The 23,757-nt window shown below is 40.8% G+C and overlaps 1 pseudogene; it reads right to left on the reverse strand.

Annotated features, from left to right (window-relative positions):
• LOC129151402 (GTPase IMAP family member 5-like) overlaps positions 1 to 20,465 on the reverse strand; it is a 41,590-nt pseudogene extending 21,125 nt beyond the window's left edge.
• Between the last annotated feature and the right edge of the window lie 3,292 nt (positions 20,466 to 23,757).

The raw sequence follows: 23,757 nt of genomic DNA on the forward strand, positions 1-23,757 counted from the left end.
GCAAATCAATAAACGTGATACATCACATAAACAAATTGAGAGATAAAAATCACATAGTCATATCAATAGATGCAGAAAAAGCATTTGACAAAATCCAACACCCTTTCTTGATAAAAACTCTCAACAAGGTGGGAATAGAAGGCTCATACCTCAACATAATAAAAGCTATTTATGATAAACCCACAGCAAACATCATACTCAATGGGCAAAAACTAAAACCATTTCCCCTAAGAACAGGAACAAGACAGGGATGCCCACTCTCACCACTCCTGTTTGACATAGTACTGGAAGTATTAGCTATCGCAATTAGGCAAGAAGAAGAAATAAGAGGCATCCAAATTGGAAAAGAAGAAGTGAAGCTGTCCTTATTTGCAGATGACATGATATTGTATATAAAAAACCCAAAAGATTCCATAAAAAAACTAATAGACTTAATAAATGAATTCGGCAATGTAGCGGGATACAAAATTAACGCCAAGAAATCTATGGCTTTTCTATACACCAATAATGAACTTACAGAAAGAGAGACTAAAAAAGCAATCCCATTTACCATCGCACCAAAAAAATTAAGATACCTAGGAATAAACTTAACTAAGGAGGTAAAAGACCTATATGCAGAAAACTACAGGACACTGAAAAAAGAGATAGAGGAAGAGGTAAACAGATGTAAGAACATACCTTGTTCATGGATTGGTAGAATCAACATCATTAAAATGTCCATACTACCCAAAGCAATCTACAGATTCAATGCACTCCCTATCAAAATACCAACAGCATATTTCACAGACCTAGAGAGAACTCTCCAAAAATTCATCTGGAATAAAAAAAGACCCCGAATAGCCACAGCAATCCTGAGAAAGAAGAATAAAGTAGGTGGGATCTCAATACCAGATTTCAAGCTGTACTACAAAGCCACTGTTCTCAAAACAGCCTGGTACTGGCACAAGAACAGACATATTGATCAATGGAACAGAATAGAGAACCCAGATATCGACCCAAACCACTATGCTCAATTAATATTTGACAAAGGAGGCATGAACATACAATGGAGTCAAGATAGTCTGTTCAATAAATGGTGTTGGGAAAACTGGACAGATACATGCAAAAAAATGAAACTAGATCACCAACTAGATACACAAAAATAAACTCAAAATGGATACAGGACTTAAACATAAGACGGGAAACCATAAAAATACTAGAGGAATCCACAGGCAACAAAATCTCAGACATATGCCAAAAGAACTTCTTCACTGACACTGCCCCTAGGGCAATGGAAGCTAAAGAGAAAATTAACAAATGGGACTACATCAAAATAAAAAGCTTTTTTACAGCAAAAGAAACCATCAACAAAACAACAAGAAAGCCCACTGCATGGGAAAACATATTTGCAAATGCTATCACTGATAAAGGTTTAATCTCCAACATCTACAGCCAGCTTATGCAACTTAATAAGAGGAAGATAAATGATCCAATAAAAAAATGGGCAACAGACCTAAACAGAATATTTTCAAAAGAAGACAGAAGGAAGGCCAAGACACACATGAAAACATGTTCAAAGTCACTTATTATCCGAGAGATGCAAATCAAAACAACAATGAGGTACCATCTCACACCTGTCAGAATGGCTATCATCAACAAATCAACAAACGACAAGTGTTGGCGAGGATGCGGAGAAAAAGGAACCCTCGTGCACTGCTGGTGGGAATGCAGACTGGTGCAGCCACTGTGGAGAACTGTATGGAGTTTCCTTAAAAAACTGAAAATGGAACTCCCATTTGACCCAGTAATTCCACTCCTGGGAATATATCCGAAGAAACTAGAAACACCAATCAGAAAGGATATATGCACCACTATGTTCATAGCAGCACAATTTGCAATAGCTAAGATTTTGAAACAGCCTAGGTGCCCATCAGCAGATGATTGGATCAGAAAACTGTGGTACATCTACACAATGGAATACTATGCTGCCATAAAAAAGGAATTCTCATCATTTGCAGCAACCTGGATGGAATTGGAGAACATTATGCTAAGTGAAATAAGCCAGTCAATGAAAGAAAAATACCACGTGATCTCACTCATTTAGGGATAGTAAAGAACATTATAAAGTGGTGAACAAATAGATAGATACAGAGACAGTAAAACATCAAACAGACTTTCAAATTACAGGGGGAAAGTTAGGGAGAGGTGGGGGAGTTATGAAATCAAACGAAGGACTTGTATGCATGCATATAAGCATAAACAATGGACGCAAAACTCTGGGGGGGGAGGGCATGTGTGGGTGTGGGGTGGGGGGTTATGGTAAGATATGTACACATATAATACCTCAATAAAAAATATTAAAAAAATAAAAAATAAAAAATAAATAAACATGACCATTCATTTGTCTATTTGCATTCCTAAAAGGCAATTGTGTATTCTAGTAAATAAAAGCAGATGGGAATGGAGACTCAGTGGAACTTGGCTACTACAGCTAAGGTTTCCCTGGCTTCCTCCGTAATTTCCAAATTTATATTTCTTGTCTTATGTATTAATTTGCGTGTCAGCCCTTTCTCCAAGCCTTTGAACCTGAGGCCACGCTGGCTGAGGCTTCACATTTGGCACCTTGAACTGGGACTTGGAGAAAAAGAATTTGCCAGAGCAGAAAAAATTCACCAGACCTGTGGTAGAAGATTAAACTGCGTGCAAAACTCTTGTCAGCTGCAGAAGGCCAAGGATCCATTAGTGCTTGAGTAATTTATTTTGTTCCAGCAAGATCATAATGGGGCAGAATTTGTCGAAAGGGGAGAGAGTTTCTTGTAGACTTTTGTCTTGCTTGCTAAAGGATAAGGGAGTTTCAGTGTCAGAAGATATTTTTTACAGTTTATACAGATTACTATAGGATATAATCCATGGTTTTCTGATGAGTGTACATTGGATATTGAATGTTGGGAGAGAATAGGTTAGAACTTGAAAGAAGCTCAGCAGCAGGGGAAAAATTTGTCTCCATATTGTTTCTAGTTGTGGGAAAAGGTATTGCATTTGCTAGAGCCTTTCAGAGAAGAAAGACCTCCTCCCTTTGCACACTCCACTCCTAAAGAGAAGCAGAAAGATAAATTGGAGGAGTGGCCTTCATGTCCTGATTCTGAAACATTTAAATCACCACTAATAGAATCACCTATGCCAGTGATGGCGAACCTCTGACACGCGTGTCAGTGCCATTTCTGATGACCGGCCGCATGCTGAGGATGAAACATTTATGTTATTTAAACATTCAAGGAAGAACTAAAACCTATCCTCCTCAGACTATTCCAAAAAATTCAAGAGGAAGGAACACTTCCAAGCTCCTTCTATGAAGCCAGCATCGCCCTAATCCCAAAACCAGATAAAGACAACACAATGAAAGAGAATTACAGACCAATATCCCTCATGAACATAGATGCCAAAATCCTCAACAAAATTCTAGCAAATGGGCTCCAGCAGTATATCAGAAAGAGCATACACCATGACCGAGTAGGATTTATTCCAGGAATGCAAGGATGGTACAATATCCGCAAATCAATGTGATACATTACATAAACAAATTGAGAGATAAAAATCACATACTCATATCAATTGATGCAGAAAAATCATTTGACAAAATCCAACACCCTTTCTTGATAAAAACTCTCAACAAGGTGGGAATAGAAGGCTCATACCTCAACATAATAAAAGCTACATATGCTAAACCCACAGCAAACATCATACTCAATGGACAAAAACTAAAAACATTTCCCCTAAGAACAGGAACAAGACAGGGATGCCCACTCTCACCACTCCTGTTCAACATAATACTGGAAGGATTAGCCATTGCAATTAGACAAGAAGAAGAAATAAAAGGCATCCAAATTGGAAAAGAACAAGTAAAGCTGTCTTATTTTTGCAGAAGACATGATATTGTACATAAAAAATCTGAAAGACTCCATCAAAAAACTAATAGACTTAATAAATGAATTCAGCAATGTAGAAGGATACAAAATTAATGCCAAGAAATCTATGGCCTTTCTATACACCAACAGTGAACTTACAGACAGAGAGACTAATAAGGCAATCCAATTTATCATCGCACCAAAACTTAGGTATGTTCTTTAGAATAGATTGTCTATATTCTATCATTTATCCAATTTGCAGGACAAGACCCTCCTTTATTTGCTAGGAACTAACATATTTTACAGTGGAAGTCTAGATCCTCAGAGTGGGGAACACCCCTCATCTTAGAGTAGAAAGGAAGCAGAAGGATAGAGCAATAAGGATAGAGCAAAATGTTGTCTCTCCAAGTTCAGGAAACAAGAAGTATTTTGGATAATGAACTTCTGGTCACTTCCTGAGCTGTGGTCTGGGGAGTGCCCTCAAGGAAAATGTTTTTTTCAATATGGGTGTCACCTTATGTGGTTCTTTCTTTAAGGATGGGTGCACCTTATGTTTCTATCTGGTTTTAGTTACTGTAAGGTTTGAGGCACAGGAAACGGGAATCGGAAACCAAAACATATTAAAAGGGATGTTTATTCCACAGTAACAAGCGAGATTCATTACGGAGGAGGTAGAAACCAAGATTAGAGTAGGAGGAAGAGAATGAATGACCCAACTGGGCTGTCTTTGCAGACGGAGAAACGGAGAGAGACGGCGGGGGGGGGGGGGGGCGGGGGGGAGAGAGAGGAGACCCAACTGGGCTGTCTTTGCAGCCAGAGAGAGAGGGAGAGAGAGAGAGAGAGAGAGGAGAGCAAGGAGAGCAGCACACGTGGAGGGGTGGAGAATCCTTTAAGGGAAGGGAACAGGAAGGGATTGGGCCCAGGGTGGAATGGGAAGGGGTGGGTCCCTGGCCACTCAGCATGTGCTGATTGGTGGTTCAATGTTTGGGGATGTCTCAGCAGCAGATGTTGGTAACTTCATAACTCTGCCCACCAGTTGCGGGAAGGGAAGATCTCACATTCCAGGCTTTTTGTGATATTATAAAAAAAATGAGAGTCTGGGCAAGGTCAGGGGCTGAAGGTCAATTTTTTATAGCTACTTCCTGCTGAGAGGGGGCGTCATTAGGGGCATCTACCTGGAGTCTCAAGAATTCTGATGCTAGGTTCTGAATTCAGGGCCAGATCTCTCCCACCTTCTGGTTGGTGAACTTCTGCATTCTATTTTGCAAAATACTAGTGAAAGAGCACATGAGAAAGGGGCTAAAGAGCAAAATTAAAGGAATAGACACCAGTTTGCCTAATGATGGGAGGCTGGACAAGGAGTGCACTAGCATAATTTCCCAAGGGACTGGTTGGTGAAGTCTCGAGAGTGATCCTGTTGAGTCACTTGGGAGGTAAAGGCTGGTCCTGAGGCTGCCACAGCGTCACTTGTCTGGTTTTGCTGCTTTTCTGGGCCTGGAGCTGAAATACAACCTGGGGGGTAAGGTTCCTGAGGAGGAATGAGTCCTGCAGCTTGAGGGCTGGTCCTCAGGAGTCTTGGTCGGCTGTCAGCGTGTTCCTGGAGCAGTTGCCTGAGTAAGGGCAGGTAAAAAGGTGGGGCTCCTAGGTGTAGCCCGGATCCCGGTCAGGGCCATGGGCAGAAGGTCTGGCCATGAGCTGAAAATTTCTAGAGAGAGTTTAGTTAGATGGTCTTTAAGGAGGCTGTTGATCCTCTCTATCTTACCTGATGATTGTGCGCAGTAGGGTATGTGAAGTTTCCAGGAGATGCCAAGTGAGGTGCTAACCTGTTGAACGACCCTTGATATAAAAGCTGGGCCATTGTCTGATTGTATGGAGGTGTGGAGGTCGAACCTAGGGATTATGTGTGTTACCAAGGTCTCAGCCACAACCTCAGCAGTTTCCTTGCGGGTAGGGAAAGCTTCTACCCACCCTGTCAGGGTGTCTACCATGGTAAGCAGATATTTGGTCTTCTTGTGGGGAAGAAGGCATATGGGTGAAGTCTACCTGCCAGTCCTGTCCTGGGAGGTGTCCCCTCATTTGATGGGTAGGAAAGTTGGGGCGCATTCCTCCCTGAGGTGAGACAGCTGCACACGTGGAGCAGGCACTCATGTCTGCCTCTCGCAGTGTGGGCAAGGTGAAGAGGGGTGCAAGGAACCTCCAAAGTGTCAGCAGTCCAATGTGCAAAGACCAGTCGACCTGTTTGGCAATGGCCCCCTACCTGAGCCTTGGGAAGGGCGATCTTGTTATTTATGAAGGCCGCCTCTAGGGTCTGCTCGAGTGTTACTACCACATAGGAAGCTTTCTGACATCCCTGGGGGCCTAGGCACGCGCTTCCATCCACAAACAGAGTTAAGTCAGGATTAGAGATAGGAAGATTTGAGAGTCCTGCCTGAGGTTGCGTGAGGACCTTGACGACCTCAGGGGAGGAGTGTGTTGCCACAGGTTGGGTGGAGGCAGTGGGAAGGAGAGTGGCTGGGTTCAGGGCTGGGGACTGAGTTAGGGAGATGTCAGGATTCTCAAGAAACAGGAGATGGAGTTCCTACATGCGAGAGGGGGCAAGGAGAGATAAGGATTGGTGTAACAGAAGATCCTGTAGTCTATGGGTGGAGAAGAACTGTAAGGGTTGCTTGAAGCAAATCTTCTGGGCCTCCTTGATGGGAACAGCAGCTGCAGCCAGAGCCCGGAGGCAGGGCTGACATCCCTAAACCTATGGGATCAAGCTGTCTGTATAGGTAGGCTACAGGAGTCAAGGCTGGCCCTAGGGGCTGGGTGAGGACCCCCATAGCTATTCCCTGTCTTTCATCAGTAAATAGTTGGAAAGGCTTAGTAATGTCCAGGGGAAAGAGAGAGAGAGAGAGAGAGAGAGAGAGAGAGAGAGAGAGAGAGAGAGCCAGAATAGTATCCCAGAGTTAGAAAAAGCTTGGCGAACAAGGGAGGGTGAGGAGAGGGGGGTCTACTGGTGTTTCTTTAGTGGCCTAGTATAAGGGCTTAGCTAGGAGAGCAAAGTTTGGGACCTAATGGTGGAAGAATCGTACCAGCGGAGGCCAGCTGCATGCCTCTGAGACATGACCAGGGAGGGGCTGCAGACAAGGAGATCATCTACTTACTGGAGAAGAGTGCTGGGTTCTAATGAGCATTGTTGGAGGTCTCTGGGTAAGGCCTGGTCAAACAGATGAGGACTGTCTGTGAACCCCTGGGGCAGGACCGTCCAAGTGGGTGGGTCCTTTTACAATTCTTGTCAATAGTTAACTTTAAAACTTCTTTCTTTCTTCCTTTCTTCCATTAAATATTTCTGAACATGTCTAGCAATTAATGTTTCAATATTGTATGCTATTTAAAATATTTAGAAAAGGCAGGGGGAGGAGGTAACAGGCCTCTAACTGCTTGAGTTCAAAACTGACACTTTTTTTCCTCCTAGAGATAAAGATCTAAGTTTCTTGTGCTGGCAAGAAAGTTGTTCTCTAGGGAGGGTGGAGAGGGGAAGAGGGCGGGGTGAGAAGGCGCTGAGGCCAGAGCATTTTTACTGTCAATACCCATGTCCGAGATTGTAGAAGGGATAATGGCCCAGAAAAGGAGGGCAGGACAGAGAAGGTAGTCCCCATATCCACCAGAAAGGAGACCTGCTTACCCACTACCTTGAGCATTACCCTGAGCTCAGCGAGGGTGATGGGTGTCGTTGAGTCCTGGCATCTTCAGCCAGTTCCAGCATGGCCAGCGGTGGGTCATGACCTGGAAGGACGGCCCCTCTACACTGAGACGCAGTAGGCCCGTCACTTTTCCTGGGGCAGTCAGTTTTCCAGTGGCTGTTTTGACTGCACGTCAGGCAGGGCTTGGTTGGAGCTAGGGGCCGGGGCACTGCTTTGCCCAGTGGCCTTCATTTCTGCATTGGAAGCATCTTCCAGTTGGCATATGTCCTCTCATTGCACCCCTACCATGCACAGTCCCCTCTGGACCATTTATGGCTGCCATCGGCCTCAAAGGTTGCAAGGCTTGGGTTTGCAGACCCATCTCCTATCGAAGGTGGGTTTACTCTGCCTGCTCCTCCTGGGCATTAAAAGCTTAAATGCCATGTATGGATCTTGGACCTGGGTCTGAGAAGGAATTAAGGGAGGGGGCTAGTGGAGCAGGAGGCGGGTCGTGGGCCAGAGGAGGAGAAGGAGCACAGCGGCTGGTGGCCACACCAGGCCGGGCCTGCGGGAGCGGGACTTACTGGTTCAAAATGGTGGCCACCACGCAGACCATGTGGCCAGAGAGGGGTGGGACTTGCCACGCCAAGATGGTGGCTGGCTGCTCACAATACACAAGGGAAGAGCAACCCAAAACCGAAATCTCACTTAGCTGTTTGGAGCAGCTGGTGGGATGGCGGGTGGGTGGCTCTGTGCAGCGACCTAAGACGGCTTCTCAAGAGCAGAACCTGTTACTTTGCCTCATCTACAGCATTAACCTGAATGCAAGGGTAAGAATAAGTGAGTGCATTTACAAGAAAGTAACTACAAAGCAGTTAAAGACATTTTTTTCATATTAAACCTTTATATATATTTTTTTTCTTGCAAGGTATGTGTGGCTCTTTGGTTCATTATGTGCTTCTATAAGTTAGTGATACAATAGGATGTTTCATCATTGGAGTTTCAGAATATTTTCTGAAACTCCAATGATGAAAACCATAGACAGAGTGGGCCCCATATTCTGCAGTGGAGCCAAACCTATCTCACTGGGAGCGACTATTTCTGAATGATGAGCTTCTTTCTGTGGTGCTTCTCTTATCCTTGAGCCTTTGCTAACTTTTGATAAATGTACAGACGAAATTGATTTGTCTTTGAGGGAAGTAAGGGAGTGATATACTATATCATATTGGGGGAAAAATGGGGTGGAGCATGAAAAATCAATTTCAAGTGGGAAGAGCAAGGACAATGGCATGTGACCATCAAGACATGCTGGTACAATGTAGAATTGTGCTTTGTGGAATTCTATAAATTGTTAGGGTAGTAGTATGCAGTAGAAAAAGCATAAACTTTGCCTACTGTTATCCAGATATTAAAGGGGATTTTTAAAAAATCTTTACTGTTGAAAATAAAACATTGGTAATGTTTTTTCCCCATTGATCCCTTCCAGCTCGACACTTCCCCGCCATCCCAGGCCTTCAACACACTATTTTCTCTATCAATAGGTTATCCATTTATGCATACAAGTTCTTTGGTTCATCTTGTCCCACTCACCCCCACCCACCACCTTCCTTCTGAGAATCAACATTCTGTTCCATGGTTCTATGCCTCTGGATCTATTTTGTTCATCAGTGTATTTTGTTCATTAGATTTCACATGTGAGTGAGATCACTTGACACTTATCATTCTCTGACTGGCTTATTTTTCTTAGCATAATACTCTCCAGGTCACTCCATGCTGTTACAAATGTTAAGAGTTCTTTCTTCTTGAAAGCTGCATAGTATTCCATTGTGTAAATGTACCAGTTTTTTTAATCCATTCATCTGTTGATGGGCACCTGAACCATCTACAGATCTTAGCTATTGTAAAGTGTGCTGTATATCATCTTTCTGATTGGTATTTCTGGATTTTTGGGATATACTTGAGGCCCGGTGCACAAAATTTGTGCATGGGGGGGTCTCTTAGCCCAGCCTGCACACTCTCCAATCCAGGACCCCTGGGGGATGTCCAACTGCCTCTTGCAATCTAGAACCACTGGCTCCTAACTGCTCACCTTCCTGCCTGCCTGATTGCCCCTAACTGCTCCCATGCTGGCCTGATCTCCCCTAACCACCTCTGCCTCACCCAGCACCCAGCACCCGGTCCGGCTTTGCCTGGGCTGGCTGCAGCTGCAGGGGACTGTGGGCAGGCGACTTGTCCCTCTCCTGGGCCACAGGCACAGGCACAGCCACTGACACCCCGGACTGTGGGGCATGCAGCTTTTCCCTTTCCCAGGCTGCAGCCTGGCTGGTCCCCATTCCTCTCTCCCAAGCTCTTTTGTGCCTGGCTAGTCCCTATTCCTCTCTCCCAAGCTCATTTGTGCCTGGCTAGTCCCCATTCCTCTCTCCCCAGTCTTGAGTGTCTGAACAATTCTGGCATGAGGGTGCAAGGGCATGACAACCATTTGCATGTTAGCTCTTTATTATATATGATTCTTAGAAGTGGAATCACTGGATCAAATGGGATTTCCATATTTAAAAAAATATATTTATTGATTGATTTCAGAGAGAAAGGGAGAGTGATAGAGATATAGAAACATCAATGATGAGAGAGAATCATTGATCAGCTGCCTCCTTCCTGCCCCCAACTGAGGATTGAGCCTGAAACCCGGACATATCCCTTTGGCCGGAATCAAACCTGGGACTCTTCAGTTTGCAGGCCAACACTCTATCCACTGAGCCAAACAGCCTAGGGTGGGATTTCCATTTTTAATTTTATTTAGAAACTCAGTTCTGTTTTCCATAGTGGCTGCACCAGTCTGCATTCCCACCAGCAGTGTACTAGGGTTCCCCTTTCTCCACATCCTCACCAACCCTTGTTTGCTGGTTTGTTGATGGTAGCCATTCAGACAGGTGTAGGTGATAGCTCAGTGTCATTTTAATTTTCCTCTCTCAGATTATTAGTGACTCTGAGCATTTTTTCATGTCTCCTAGCCTTCTGCATGCTCACTTTGGAGAAGTGTCTAATTAGGTCCTTTGCCCATTTTATAATTGGATTGCTTGTCCTCCTTTTGTTAAGTTGTATGAATTCCTGATATATTTTGGAAATTAACCCCTTATCAGATATGTCATTGGCAAATAAGTTCTCCCATGTAGTGGACTCTCCTTTCTTTTTGTGATGGTTTCTTTTGTTGCGCAGAAACTGTTTATTTTTATAAATGTCATCCCATTTGTTTATTTTCTCCATTTCTTTTGCCCTAGGAGATGTATCTGTAAATACATTGCTATGAGAGATGTCTGAGATTTTGCAATCTATAGTTTCTTCTAGGATTTTTATGGTTTCCAGACTTACATTTAAGTCTTTTGAGTTTATTCTTGTATATGGTGTAAGTTGGTGATCTAGTTCCATTTGTGTTTTGTTTTTGTTTGTTTGTTTGTTTTGCATCTATATGTCCAATTTTCCCAACACCATTTATTGAAAATATTGTCTTGATTCCATTGTATGTTTTTGTCTCCTTTGTCAAGTATTAGTTGAATGTAATAGCTTGGGTCTATTTCTGGGTTCTCTGTGATGTTCCATTGATCTATATGCCTGTTTTTGTGCCAGAACCAGGATGATTGAATTGCAGTGACTTTGTAGTAGAACTTGATAGGCGGTATTGTGACCCCACTAATATCCTCCTTATCAAGATTGCTGTGGCTATTCACAGTCTTTTTCTTCTATGTGAATTTTTGGAGTACTTGTTCTATGCAACGAAACATACCATTAGCATTTTAATAGAGATTGCATAGAATCTATAGATTTCTTTAGGTAGTATGGACATTTTAATGATGTTAATTCTACCAATCCATGAAAATCGTGTATCTTCCACTTGTTTATATGTTCCTCTATCTCTTTTTTTGTCAATGTCCTGTAGTTTTCTGAGTACAAGTCTTTAACCTCCATGGTTAAGTTTATTCCTAAGTATCTTAATTTTTTATTTCAATGGCAGATGGAAAGTTTGTTTAGTTTTTCTTTCAGAGACAACATTATTGGATATAAAAATGCCATCAATTTATGGGTGATAATTTTGCAACCTGCTACATTGCCAAATTCATTTATTAAATCTAGCAGTTCTTTGGCAGAGTCTTTAGGGTTTCTTATGTACAGTATTATGCTATCTTCAAATAAGGTGAGTTTTACTTCATCCTTTCCAATTTGGATGCCTTTTATGCTTTCTTCTTGCCTGGTCACTGTTGCTAGCACTTCCAGTAGTAGGTTGAATACCAGTGGTGAAAGTGGACATCCCTGCCTTGTTCTTATTCTTAGGGAAAAATGTTTTTCGTTTTTGCCCATTGAGTATGATGTTGGCTGTACATTTGATATATATATATATATATATATATATATATATATATATATTCTTTATTATATTGAGGTATGATCTCTATGTTCCCATTTTGCTTAGAGTTTTTATCAAAATGGGTGTCGCATTTTGTTAAAAGCTTTTTCTGCATCTATTGATAAGATCATGTGGTTTTGTCTTTCATTTTGTTTATGTGATGTATCATGCTTATTGATTTGCAAATATTGTACCAGCCTGGCATTCCTGGGATAAATCCTACTTGGTCATGGTGTATCATCTTTTAAATACATTGCTGGATCCACCTTGATAATATTTTGTTGAAGATTTTAGCACATATGTTTATCAGGAATATTTCCTATAATTCTCTTTCTTTGTAGTGTTTCTGTCTGGTTTTGGAATTATGATGGCCTCATAGAAAAGGGTTAGAAGTGTTCCTTTCTCTTGGATTTCTTGGAATGGTTTGAGAATGATAGGTGGTGTTAGTTCATCTATGAATGTTTGGTAAAACTGCTCTGTGAATCTCAGTCCAGACCAGGGCTTTTGCTTGTTGGGAGTTTTTTAATCCTTCTTCAATTCCATCAGTTGTTATTGGCCTATTCATGTTGTCCCATAGCTCCCTTAAGTTATCTTCCTGTTTTTTAATTGTTTTTCTTTTTGGTTCTCAGGTTGAGAGTGATTTTTTTCTACCCTGTCTTCTAACTTACTGACCTGACCTTTCGTTTCTCCTAATCTGTTCTTTATTCCTTCTAATATGTTATTTATTAGTGCTATGTAATTCTTCCTTTCTGATTGGTCATATTTCATAGTTTCTATATCTTTTCTCATGCTGTTGAGCATCCTTGAAATCATTGTTATAAACTCTATATGTAATAAATTTCTCATTTCCATTTAATTTAGCTCTTCTTCTGGTGAATTCCCTTGTTCTTCCATTTGGAGCTTGTATTTTTGTCTCCCCATTTTGGCTACCTGTTTGTGTTTGTGTTTATGTATTAGGTAGATCGCCCATGACTCCCAATCTCTAGCACAGGACAATGTCAGACATTGTTTGTGACTGATCCTGAGTACCCTGTTAGGAGCTATCAGCAACCCACAGCTTGTGTCTCCCTCTGCTGGGGCTGGGTGCCTTTGGAATGGACCAAGATATGCACCAAGGTTTGATTTTCTTAGCTTGGGCCCAGAATTAAATCAGGCAAATATTCAAAGCTTCCAAGTCCCACTTCTGCCTGCAGTCTGATGAGCCTCAGGCTATTGACTCCAGTGTGAGAGGAGAGGTTTTTTAACAGGTGGGTCAATTGCTTGCTCTCCAGGCAAAAGCTTCCTGGATTGTAAGTGTCTGCCTGAGAAAGATGTCCTCTGCAGTATGAGGGAATGACTCAGCATAGGAAACCAGGGAAGCTGCCTTCTGAGCTCTTACCCCATAGTCCCAACCCTGGATTCTGCTCACATGGCTCTAGTCTACTCTGCCCTTCCTCTGCCGAAGCTCAAAGTGAATGAATGGCTGCACACAAAATTTTGTGTGTTGGTCTTTTAAGAGGATGCCTGCATGTCCAGCTGTGTTCTCCCTCACAGACAGAAACCCCACTGCTTTTCACAACCAGTTTTTATGTGGGCACTTTTCTCAGTTCTGGTGCTCTGAGCTGGGGAGACCAGCCTGGGGTTTAGACGCCAGAGTTCTTAGTTGAGAAAACCACATAGCTAAATTTTCTTCAGCTGCTTTCTGTGGGAGCCCAGCCAGGCTCTTATGTCTTCTCGATTCCTACCACTCTTGATGTGGTCTTCATTTCCCATCCTTGGTTATTAGGGTTCTCTCCAGCTAGTCTTCAGTTCATTATTCAAGATGTTTTTCTGTATTTTAGTTGTAATTCCAGTTTGGTGCTGGGAGAGTGTCAGTGTAGCTTCCATTAATTCTGCTGCCATTTTGTGATCTCTAAAAAGGGAGTTTTCTTTTTTATACCAGAAAGCAAACAAAGGCCTCAGAAATCTTGGTTACACATAATTTCTTTCAGCACATAATGAATAAATCCAAGAAGACTGAGGTCTTTATACAGGGAAGAGTAGTTAAGAACTTGGTTGAAACTGTGCACAAAAGAGGCCACATGTTAACCTGACAAGCTCAGAGAAGGCCTGTATGGTAGTCTTGCAAACTCAGAGACCTAAATTAAGCACAAAAAATGGTCTGAAATTAAACTTTAACTAAAAGCAGTTATGGTGGGTAGTTACATCCTAGGCTGGTATCTTCACTGACAAGATCAACTGAGCCTATCTATCTTTTGGCATCTAAGATAACATATCCTTGAAATGTCTGGGTAACTTGTAACTTACTTTTTCCCAGACCCCTTGGGGTCCTTCGTAGTTATTGTCATCTTGTTAATTGTTGACTGTTGACTATCCTGTGCCTACGTAACAATATGTCTATCATTTTACTTTTTATCCAATCCCAGGGGTTCCCCCACTTTGCTTTCTCCTGCCTCTCTAATCTATCACCAATGGATTTCATCAGTTATGGCATACTAGCCCTGTGAGCATGATCAGCTACACCTGGTGTAATTTAGCCTCTTCCCTAATGTAAATTCTGAGAGTAGCATCCTGGTCAGGGGCAGACATCATCCCAGCTGAGCTGAGAATCAGCTTCACAGAACACTGGCAACACCACTGGTCTTCTCCCTGCAAGGCTATAAACAGCCTCCTCCTCAGTCCACTCACAGTGGTTTCAGAGACTCTAGTTTCTTTTAAACAGGAGAGAGACTGCTGTCTATTTCTGACAAAGGAGAAAACAGAGGCCTAGAAAATGTAGATGGCAAACACCAAGGCACACATTGTCCAGGATCAGGAACCAAAATCTAAGTTCCTTCTGTTTCTCAGAAACCTCTTCACATAAGACTATGGGGAATGTGGAAATGAAACCACAAGTCAGAGCTGGGTTGTGAGACATCTAAACTAGGAAACTCAGTTTCTCTCCTCTTGTCTGTGCTCAATTTAGGAAAAAAGAAAATAATATTCAGTATTGAGAAAAGAGCATTGAAATCTTCAACTGTACAAGTGGATTTGTCTATTTCTCCATTTGTTGTGTCAGCCTTTACTTCTTGAATTTGAAGTTCTCTTGTTTTGGGGGAGGTATTTTTTGTTAATCCTCAGGCTAGGATATTTTTCCATTGATTTTTAGAAAGAATGGAAGGAAGGGAGAGAGGGAATAAGGAAAAGAGAGAGAAAGACATCAATCTGAGAGAGATACATCTATTGGTTGCCTCCTACACATGCTCCGAACAGGGCAGGGATTGAATCTGTAACCCAGGTATGTCCCCTTGACTGGGAATCAAAACCAAAACCCTTCAGTGCTCAGGCCAACACTCTAACCACTGAGCAATATCAGCCAGGGCAAAGTTCTGTGTGGCTTTTGAAACTCAGTTACCTATGAGGTACATGCACATTCGGTATTATTGTCTTGTTGATGAATTAACCTATTTATCATTATGAAAGGTTCTTCTTTATCTCAGGTGCAAAAATGGGACTGCTCTAAAGCCTACTTGTCTGATATGAATACCACCACTGCAGGTTTCATGTGCCTAACCTGTGCATAGTGTAGCCTTTTCATGGTATATCTTTTTTAATTCTTCTCCTTTAACCTGCCTGTGTCTGTATATTTAAAGTTGTATTTCGTTTAGACAGCATACAACTGGATCTTGATTTTTTATCCAGTCTGACTGTCTTATAATTGGGCCATTTAGACAATTTACATCTAATATGATTCTTGATATGGATGTGTTTAAATTCATCATCTTTCACTGGACATCAGAGGAATGGTTGCATGAGAGAGCCCCCTGTCTTCTCCCCCTAAAATTTCAAAGAGTTAGCCAACTATAATTTAACAAAAAAATCCCTGCTCGACATAGACGCATGACTGAGAGACCTGTGCATTGAAACATCTAAAGGTAGGCAACCAGAAAATGGGGAGATGAAAAGGAAGGAAAGTGCAGAGAACCTGCAGATGCAGCCCATACAGCTTCAGTAAGATAGTACAGCCCCTGCAGTTTCCATAAGACAGTAGCAAGGAGCTCATAGCTTGGCCAGCTGGGAGAGGGGAGAAAGCTGTGGTAGCAGGCACTTCCTTTGGCTAAGGGAAACAGAGAGCTGGGGAAGGGATCCCAGCAGGGCAAGTGGTGAGAGAGTGGACAGTGTCTGAGTAAGGAGACAACCTGACAGAGCACAGGGTTCTGATGCGCAGCTCTCCACTCTTTGGTTGGCAGTGTTTTTTCAGACAAAGAAACAGAACCACAGAGCCCTACTGCTTGGTCTCCCAAAAATTGCCTCCTATTGACCTTGGATTGAGTCCAAGAGCTTATTATCTGTAAACCAAGAGCCATTGCAGTAGAACCACTGTTTTCCTCTGTAACTGATCCTCAGGAGGGGTGCTTGGGGTGAAATTCCACAGGTGTCAGATATTGCCATTACAGTGAGAGCAAAACAAACCCCACTTTTAATTAGTGTGGCCGTACTGTCTTACAGAAGCCGCAGAGGTTCAATACTGGAAGGTCACAGAGGTAAAAAATCTTGTGATTAAGCACCATCCACTGGAAAATAGTAGGGCCGAAATCAGTTTGGCTCAGTGGATAGAGTGTTGGCCTGCAGACTGAAAGTTTCCAGGTTTGATTCCGGTCAAGGGCATGTACCTTGGTTGTGGGCACATCCCCATTAGGGGTTGTGCAAGAGGCAGCTAATTGATGTTTCTCTATCATCAATGTTTCTAACTCTCTATCCCTCTTTCTTCCTCTCTGTAAAAAATTAATAAAATATATTAAAAAAAAGAAAATAGTGGGAAAACCTCTTCCGAAATAAATACATAGTCAAAGGAGGACAGTAAATACCTGAATAACCACAGTAATGAGGATGAGCAGAAAGAAAATGAGATATCTCCAGAAAGCAAGCTGGAACACATGGAAGTATGTGATATAAATGACAGAAATTTTAAGATTACAGTTCTGAAAATCATCAATGAGATGTAAGAAAATACAGTCAGGTAATTCAGTGCACTCAGAAAACAAATCAATGAACAAAATGGGTACTTTACCAAACAGATTCAGACTTTAAAAGAGAACCAATCAGAAATCCTAGAAATAAAGGATGCAATTAAGGAAATTAATAGTGAACTACTGAGCATAGAAAACAGAGCCAACCAAATGGAGGAAATAATTAGATATCAAAGATAGGAATCTAGAAATGATTCAGAGAAGAGAGAGGCCTGCACATAAAGAAAAATGAAAGAGATCTACAAGAACTATCTGACTCCATCAGAAAAAGCAATATTAGAATTATAGACATTCCAGAGGAGGAGGAGAGAAAGCATGGGATGAAGAGTCTATTCAAACAGTGGATGAGAACTTCCCAAACCTATAGAAAGAACTAGATCTTCGAATCCAAGAAGTAAATAGAACACCTAATTAGGTCAATCCAAAGAAGCCCACTCCAAGGCACTTGGAATTAAAGCTATAAAAAATGATGACAAAGAAAAATGTTTCAAATCAGCCAGGGGCAGAAGGAAGTGACCTACTAAAGAAAACACATCAGAATTTCATCCAACTACTCAGCAGAAATGCTACAAGCAAGAAGTGAGTGAAATCAAATATGCAAATGACTGAAAGAGAGAAATTATCAGTCATGGATAATATATCCAGCAAAATTATCCTTTAAATATGAAGGAGAAATAAAGATGTTCCCAAACATACAGAAGCTGAGGGATTTTATCACCAGAAAACCTCCATTGCAGGAAATATACAAGGGAGTTATTCTATCTGAAACAAAAACATAAGGTCACAACATAAACAGGGGAGTAAGATCACAGCATAAACATGGATAATTTGTGACAACAAAAACATAAAAGGGGAGAGGGTAAAGGCTTGAACTGACAAAGGATGATGAAGTTCATATGCACTAAAAAAAAAAAAAAGCTATTGTATACTGTATAGGCAAGTTTACTTTTTTATAAACTTAATAGTAACCACACACAAAAATCCCCAAACCAGGGCACATAGCTTTAAAAAAGAGGAAACAGAGAAAGAAAGTATGGAATAGTACCAAATAAAAACAACAGAAACACAAAGGAAAAGAACCAATGGAGGCAAAGAGCTACCAGAAAACAAAAAATAAAATGGCAATAGGAAATCCTCATACATCAATAATTACCCTAAATTCAAATGGCCTGCATTCATCAATAAAGAGGCACGGAGTAGCAGAGTGTGTCAACAAAACAAAACAAAACAAAACAAAACAAAAACAAACCCAACCATATGCTGCCTACAAGAGACACATCTAAGCTGCAAAGAAAAGGTAGATTCAAAGTATAAGAGTGGAAAATGATTCTCTAAACAAACAATATCCACAGAAATACAGGTGTATCCATACTTATATTTAACAAAATAGATGTCAAGATAACAAGAGACAAAGATGGACACGTTGTAATGATAAAAAAGGACACTACATCAACAAAACATACATGTGAATATATATGCAACCAACCAAGGAGCACCAAAATATATAAAACAGCTACTCACAGAATTAAAGAGAGAAACAGGTCAAAACACAATCATATTTGGGGACCTTAGTACTCCAATGACACCTCTAGACAGATCAACCAAACAAAAAAATGAATAAAGAAACATCATTCTTAAATGAAACACTGGATCATAATTGACATTTACAGAATCTTTCATCCCAGAACATCAGATTATACATTATTCTCCAGCACACATGGAACATTCTCAAGGATAGGCAATATGTTGGGTCACAAACTAGCATCAACAAATTCAAGAAGATTGAAATTATACCAAGCATATTCTCTGACCATGATGTCTTGAAATTAGAAATCAATTGCAAAAAGGAAGCAAAGAAACCCACAAATACATGGCTATTAACCAACATACTACTTAAAAAATGGCAGGGTCAAAGAAGAAATAAAAGATGAGGTCAACAGATATATAGAGACAAATGAGAATGACAATACAACACATCAAAATTTCTGGATGCAGAAAAAGCAGTAATAAGTGGGAATTTTATATCATTATAGGCCTATCTCAAGAAACAAGAGAAATACTAAGTAAACAACCTAACATCACATCTTAAAAAACTACAGAAAGAAGAACAAAAGTAATCAAAAGTCAGCACAAAAAAGGAAATAAAATTACAGCAGAATTGAATGAAATAGAGAACAAAAAGACTTTATAAAAGATTATTAAAATAAAGAGCTGGTTCTTTGCAAAGATTAATAAAATTGACAAACCCCTGGCAAATACTAAGGAATAAAAGGGAAAAGACTCATATAAACAAAATCATAAATAAGAGAGGAGATGTCACCATTATAAACATACAAAGGATCCTATTAGAATATTATGAAATACTATATACCACCAAATTCAATAAACTTCCTAGTCTAAATCATGAGAATTGAAAAATCTACATAGACTGTTCAGTAGTGAGGAAACTGAGACAACCATAAAAAATCTCCCAAAAAAATAAAAGTCCAGCACCAGATGCTTCACCAGTGATTTCTACCAAACCTTCAAAGATTTAAAATCTATCTTCAAACTATTCCAAAAAATTAAAGAAGTGGCAATATATCCTAACATTCTGTGAGGCCAACATAACCCTGATACCAACACCCGGCAAAGATAACACAGAGAAAGAAAACTACAGACCAATATCTCTGATGAATACTGATGCAAAAATCATAAACAAAATACTAGAAAATTGAATACAACAGTCCATCCCAAAAATTAAGTGGGGTCTATTCCAGGGGTACAAAGATGGCTCAACATATGCAAATCAGTTAATACAATACACCACATTAACAAAAGAAAAGATAAAAATCATATGATTGTATGACTAGATGCAGAAAACACATTTGATAAGATACAATGTCCATTTATGATTAAAATACTTAATAAAATAGGAATAGATTAAAACACCTCAACATAGTAAAGAGCATATATGATAAACCCTCAACTAATATACTCAATAGTGAAAATCTGAAAGCCTTTCCTCTAAGATCAGGAACAAAACAAGAATGTCCACTCTTACCACTCATATTCAACATAATGCTGGAAGTTCTAGCCAGAGCAATAAAGCAAGAGAAAAAATAAAAGACATCCAAATATGGAAGAAAGAAGTAAAACTGTCACTTTTTGCAGACAACATAATTATGTATATAGAAAACCCTAATGATTCCACCAAAAACCTATTAGGAACAATAAACATATACAGTCAAGTTGTAGTATACAAAATCAATGTGCAAAAATCCATGGCCTTCCTGTATCTATACTAATGATAGACAAATATGTAAATTGACCATCCCTCTGTGGCACTTACAGCCATTCAGGAGTGAGTATGCAAATTTACTCAACAAAGATGGCGGGCTTGTGGCAGCATGCATGCGTGCAGGTGCTGAGCATCCAGGCATGGGGTAGGATGCCCACCTGCCTGCCTGTCCACCTGCCGTGTAGTCTGGGCGATGCAGTGGGTGTCCCCAGGATCCTGACTGCTTCGAGCCTGTAGCCAGTGCATGCGCATGCCGAAGCCAAGCAACTGGCGTCCCAGGGATGCCACTGGAGGGTCCGGTCCTGTCAGCCCAGACTGGGGGTGGCTAGAGTTCCAAGTCACTTTGGTTTCTGCAGCCGTTGGACCAGAAGCAGAAACAAAGAGTGCGGGGAGCACTAGGAATGCTAGGAATCGTGGTTCTGGCGGCAAATGCACTGCAGGATCTCCTACACACTAGAGCAAAGTGATCCTGGAGCAAGTTACTGTTGCGGGTGGGGAATGGAGGGACAGCAAAAGTGAGAGACATAAATAAAGTCAGAGAGTTGTGAAAAAATTAAAGGAAAGATAACTTGCAACTTTTAAGAAAGCTCCACAAATGGTGAAAGGGAAAAAAGAAAAGACCTCTTTATTCTGTGAGCACCAAACCAAGCTGGGTTGGGGTCTCAGACAATTCGCTCATATGATTGCAAAGACAGACAGAAACTCCTGGATTGTAGAGGGCTCCCCTGAAAGCTCCCAGATTGGAGAGGGTGCAGGTTGGGCTGAGGGACCCACCCCTGTGCATGATTTTCGTGCACCAGGCCCCTAGTTCTAACTATAAAACTTCAGAAAAAGAAATGGAAAAAATTCCTTTTGCAGTTGCAACAAAAACAATACAATACCTAGGAATAAACTTAAGCAGGAAAGTGAAAGATCTATATACTGAAAATTACAAAGCATTATTAAAAGAGATTGAAAAAGACACACACAGAAAAATGGGAAAATATTTCATGTTCATGAATTGAAGGAATCAACATAGTTAAAATGACCATATTACCCAAAGCAATATACAGATTTCATGCAATCACCATAAAAATCCCAATGTCATTTTTTTAAGAAGTAGAAGAAGAAAGCTTTAGATTTGTATGAAACCACAATTGACCCCAAATAGCCAGGACAATTTTTTGGGAAAAAATAAAGCTGGAGGTATCATGTTTCAGAGCTATGATAATCAAAACAGCATGGTATTGGCAGAGAAACAGACATATAGATCAAAGGAATAGAATAGAGAGCCCAGCTATAAAACCACATGTATATGGACATGTAATTTTCAACAAAGGAGCCAGAAGCACACAATGAAGTAAAGATAGTCTCTTCAATAAATGGTGCTGTGAAAACTGGAAAGCCACATGCAAATGAATAAAACTGGATTACAGTTTTCCCCCATGTACAAAAATTAATTCAAAATGCATCAAAGACCTCAATATAAGATCCAAAACAATAAGTTACATAGAAGAAAATATATGTACCAAACTTATGGTCCTTGGTCATAGAGAATATTTTATAAACTTGACCCCAACATCAGGGAAGTAAAGGTAAAAATAAATGAATGGGACTATATTAAACTAAAAAAGCTTCTGCACTGCAAAGGAAACCAACAAAAAATGAAGAGGCAGCCAACCAGATTGTGGGAAGATGGCTGCCGACAGGAAGGCAGACTGCAAGATAGTATGTGAGTGAGAAAACAAAGGGAGAGTGTGTGGTCACATGGGGAGTGTTTGTTGGTGAGTTGAGGGACAGCTATACTCCAGGAGACTGTGGGGGACTGCTGTATGGGGCTCCCCTGCATGGTCAGCCCCCACTGCTGCTAGGTTCCCTCTAGGGGCGACTGGCTCAGATGTGGAGACCTCACCATCTTGAAGGACAAAGTGGATATTATCAGAAGCTTGAAAAACCCAGGGAATCTACAACTATGGCACCCACAGAACAGCTGAGAACTCGAGAACACCGGTCCCCGAATGGTGCAAGCACATAGATTCAGAGGAGCTCTGCACTCCCTCACGGAAAGGTCAGCTTTTGCCTGGAATAAAGTGAGGTCTGTGGTCCAAACAGGAGAGAGAAACATGAACATAGGAGCTGGAGTACCTGGGGGAGAGAAAACTACATAACCAGACACCAAGCGAAGAGAGATCATGGGGAGACAAAGAAACAGTCCGCATATGAAAGAAAAGCAGGCTTCAACAGAAAAGGAAGTAATAGAAATGGAGGCTAACAACATGTCAGAAAAAGAATTCAGAGAAATGGTCATAAAGTGGATGAAAAGAATGGAAGACAAATTCAACAATATGTGTAAGAACCAAGAGGAAAAAAAGAAGAACCAAGAATAAATGAAAAATAACATTGCTGCTGTAAAGAACTCAATAGAACGCATTAAGAGAAGACTAGAAGAAGCAGAGGATCACATCAGTGAGTTAGAAGACAAGGTAGGAAAAAATTCCCAAGCAGAGCAGCTTCTAGAAAAAAAAAATTAAAAAACAGGAGGAGAGCCTAAGGGAACTTTGGGACAACATGAAACAAAACAACACCCGGAAAAAGAAGAAACTGAGCAAGGAATAGAAAACCTATTTGAAGAAATAATGACAGAAAACTTCCCTGATATAGAGAAGAAAACCCATACACAAATCCAAGAAGCTAACAGAGTCCCAAGCAAAGTGAACCCCAAAAGACGAATGACAAGCCACATTATAATTAAATTGGCAAACACCAATGACAAAGTAAAAATTTTAGAAGCAGCCACAGAGAGACAGAAAGTTATCTACATAAGATCCCCCATTAGACTAGCGACTGATTTCTCAACAGAAATGCATCAGGCCAGAAAGAATGGAATGAAATATACAAAGTCATGCAAAGAAAGGGTCTGAATCCAAGACTACTGTACCCAGCAAGGCTATCAATGAAAATTGAAGATGAAATCAGGAGCTTCACAGACAAAAAGGACTAAGGGAATTTATTACCACCAAACCAGCAATGCAAGAAATGCTAAAGGGTCTGCTGTAAAAAGAATAAATAGGAAGGAAAGAAGGAACACAGGGGTAAAGAATAAAAATGGCAACAAACAAGTAACTATCAATAATAACTTTAAATGTAAATGGATTAAATTCCCCAATCAAAAGACACAAGGAAACAGATTGGATAAGAAAACAGGACCCATATATCTGCTGTCTACAAGAAGCTGACCTCAGAAAACAAGACGCACACAGACTGAGGGTGAAGGGAAGGATAAAGGTGTTCCAGGCGAATGGAAATGAGAAAAAAAATAGCTGGGGTAGCAATACTTATATCTGACAAATTAGATCTCAAAGTGAAGGACATAACAAGAGATAAGGAAGGCCACTTCATAATACTAAAGGGAGCAATCTAACAAGAAGAAATAACTCTGGTAAACACGTACACACCCAATAAAGGAGCACCCAAATACATAAAAAAAAAAAAAAACAAATCCTGGAGGATAACAAGGGAGAGATTGACAGCAATACAATCATAGTAGGGGACTTTAATAACCCAT

This window comes from Eptesicus fuscus, chromosome 14 (assembly GCF_027574615.1).
Source record: "Eptesicus fuscus isolate TK198812 chromosome 14, DD_ASM_mEF_20220401, whole genome shotgun sequence".
NCBI lineage: Eukaryota > Metazoa > Chordata > Mammalia > Chiroptera > Vespertilionidae > Eptesicus > Eptesicus fuscus.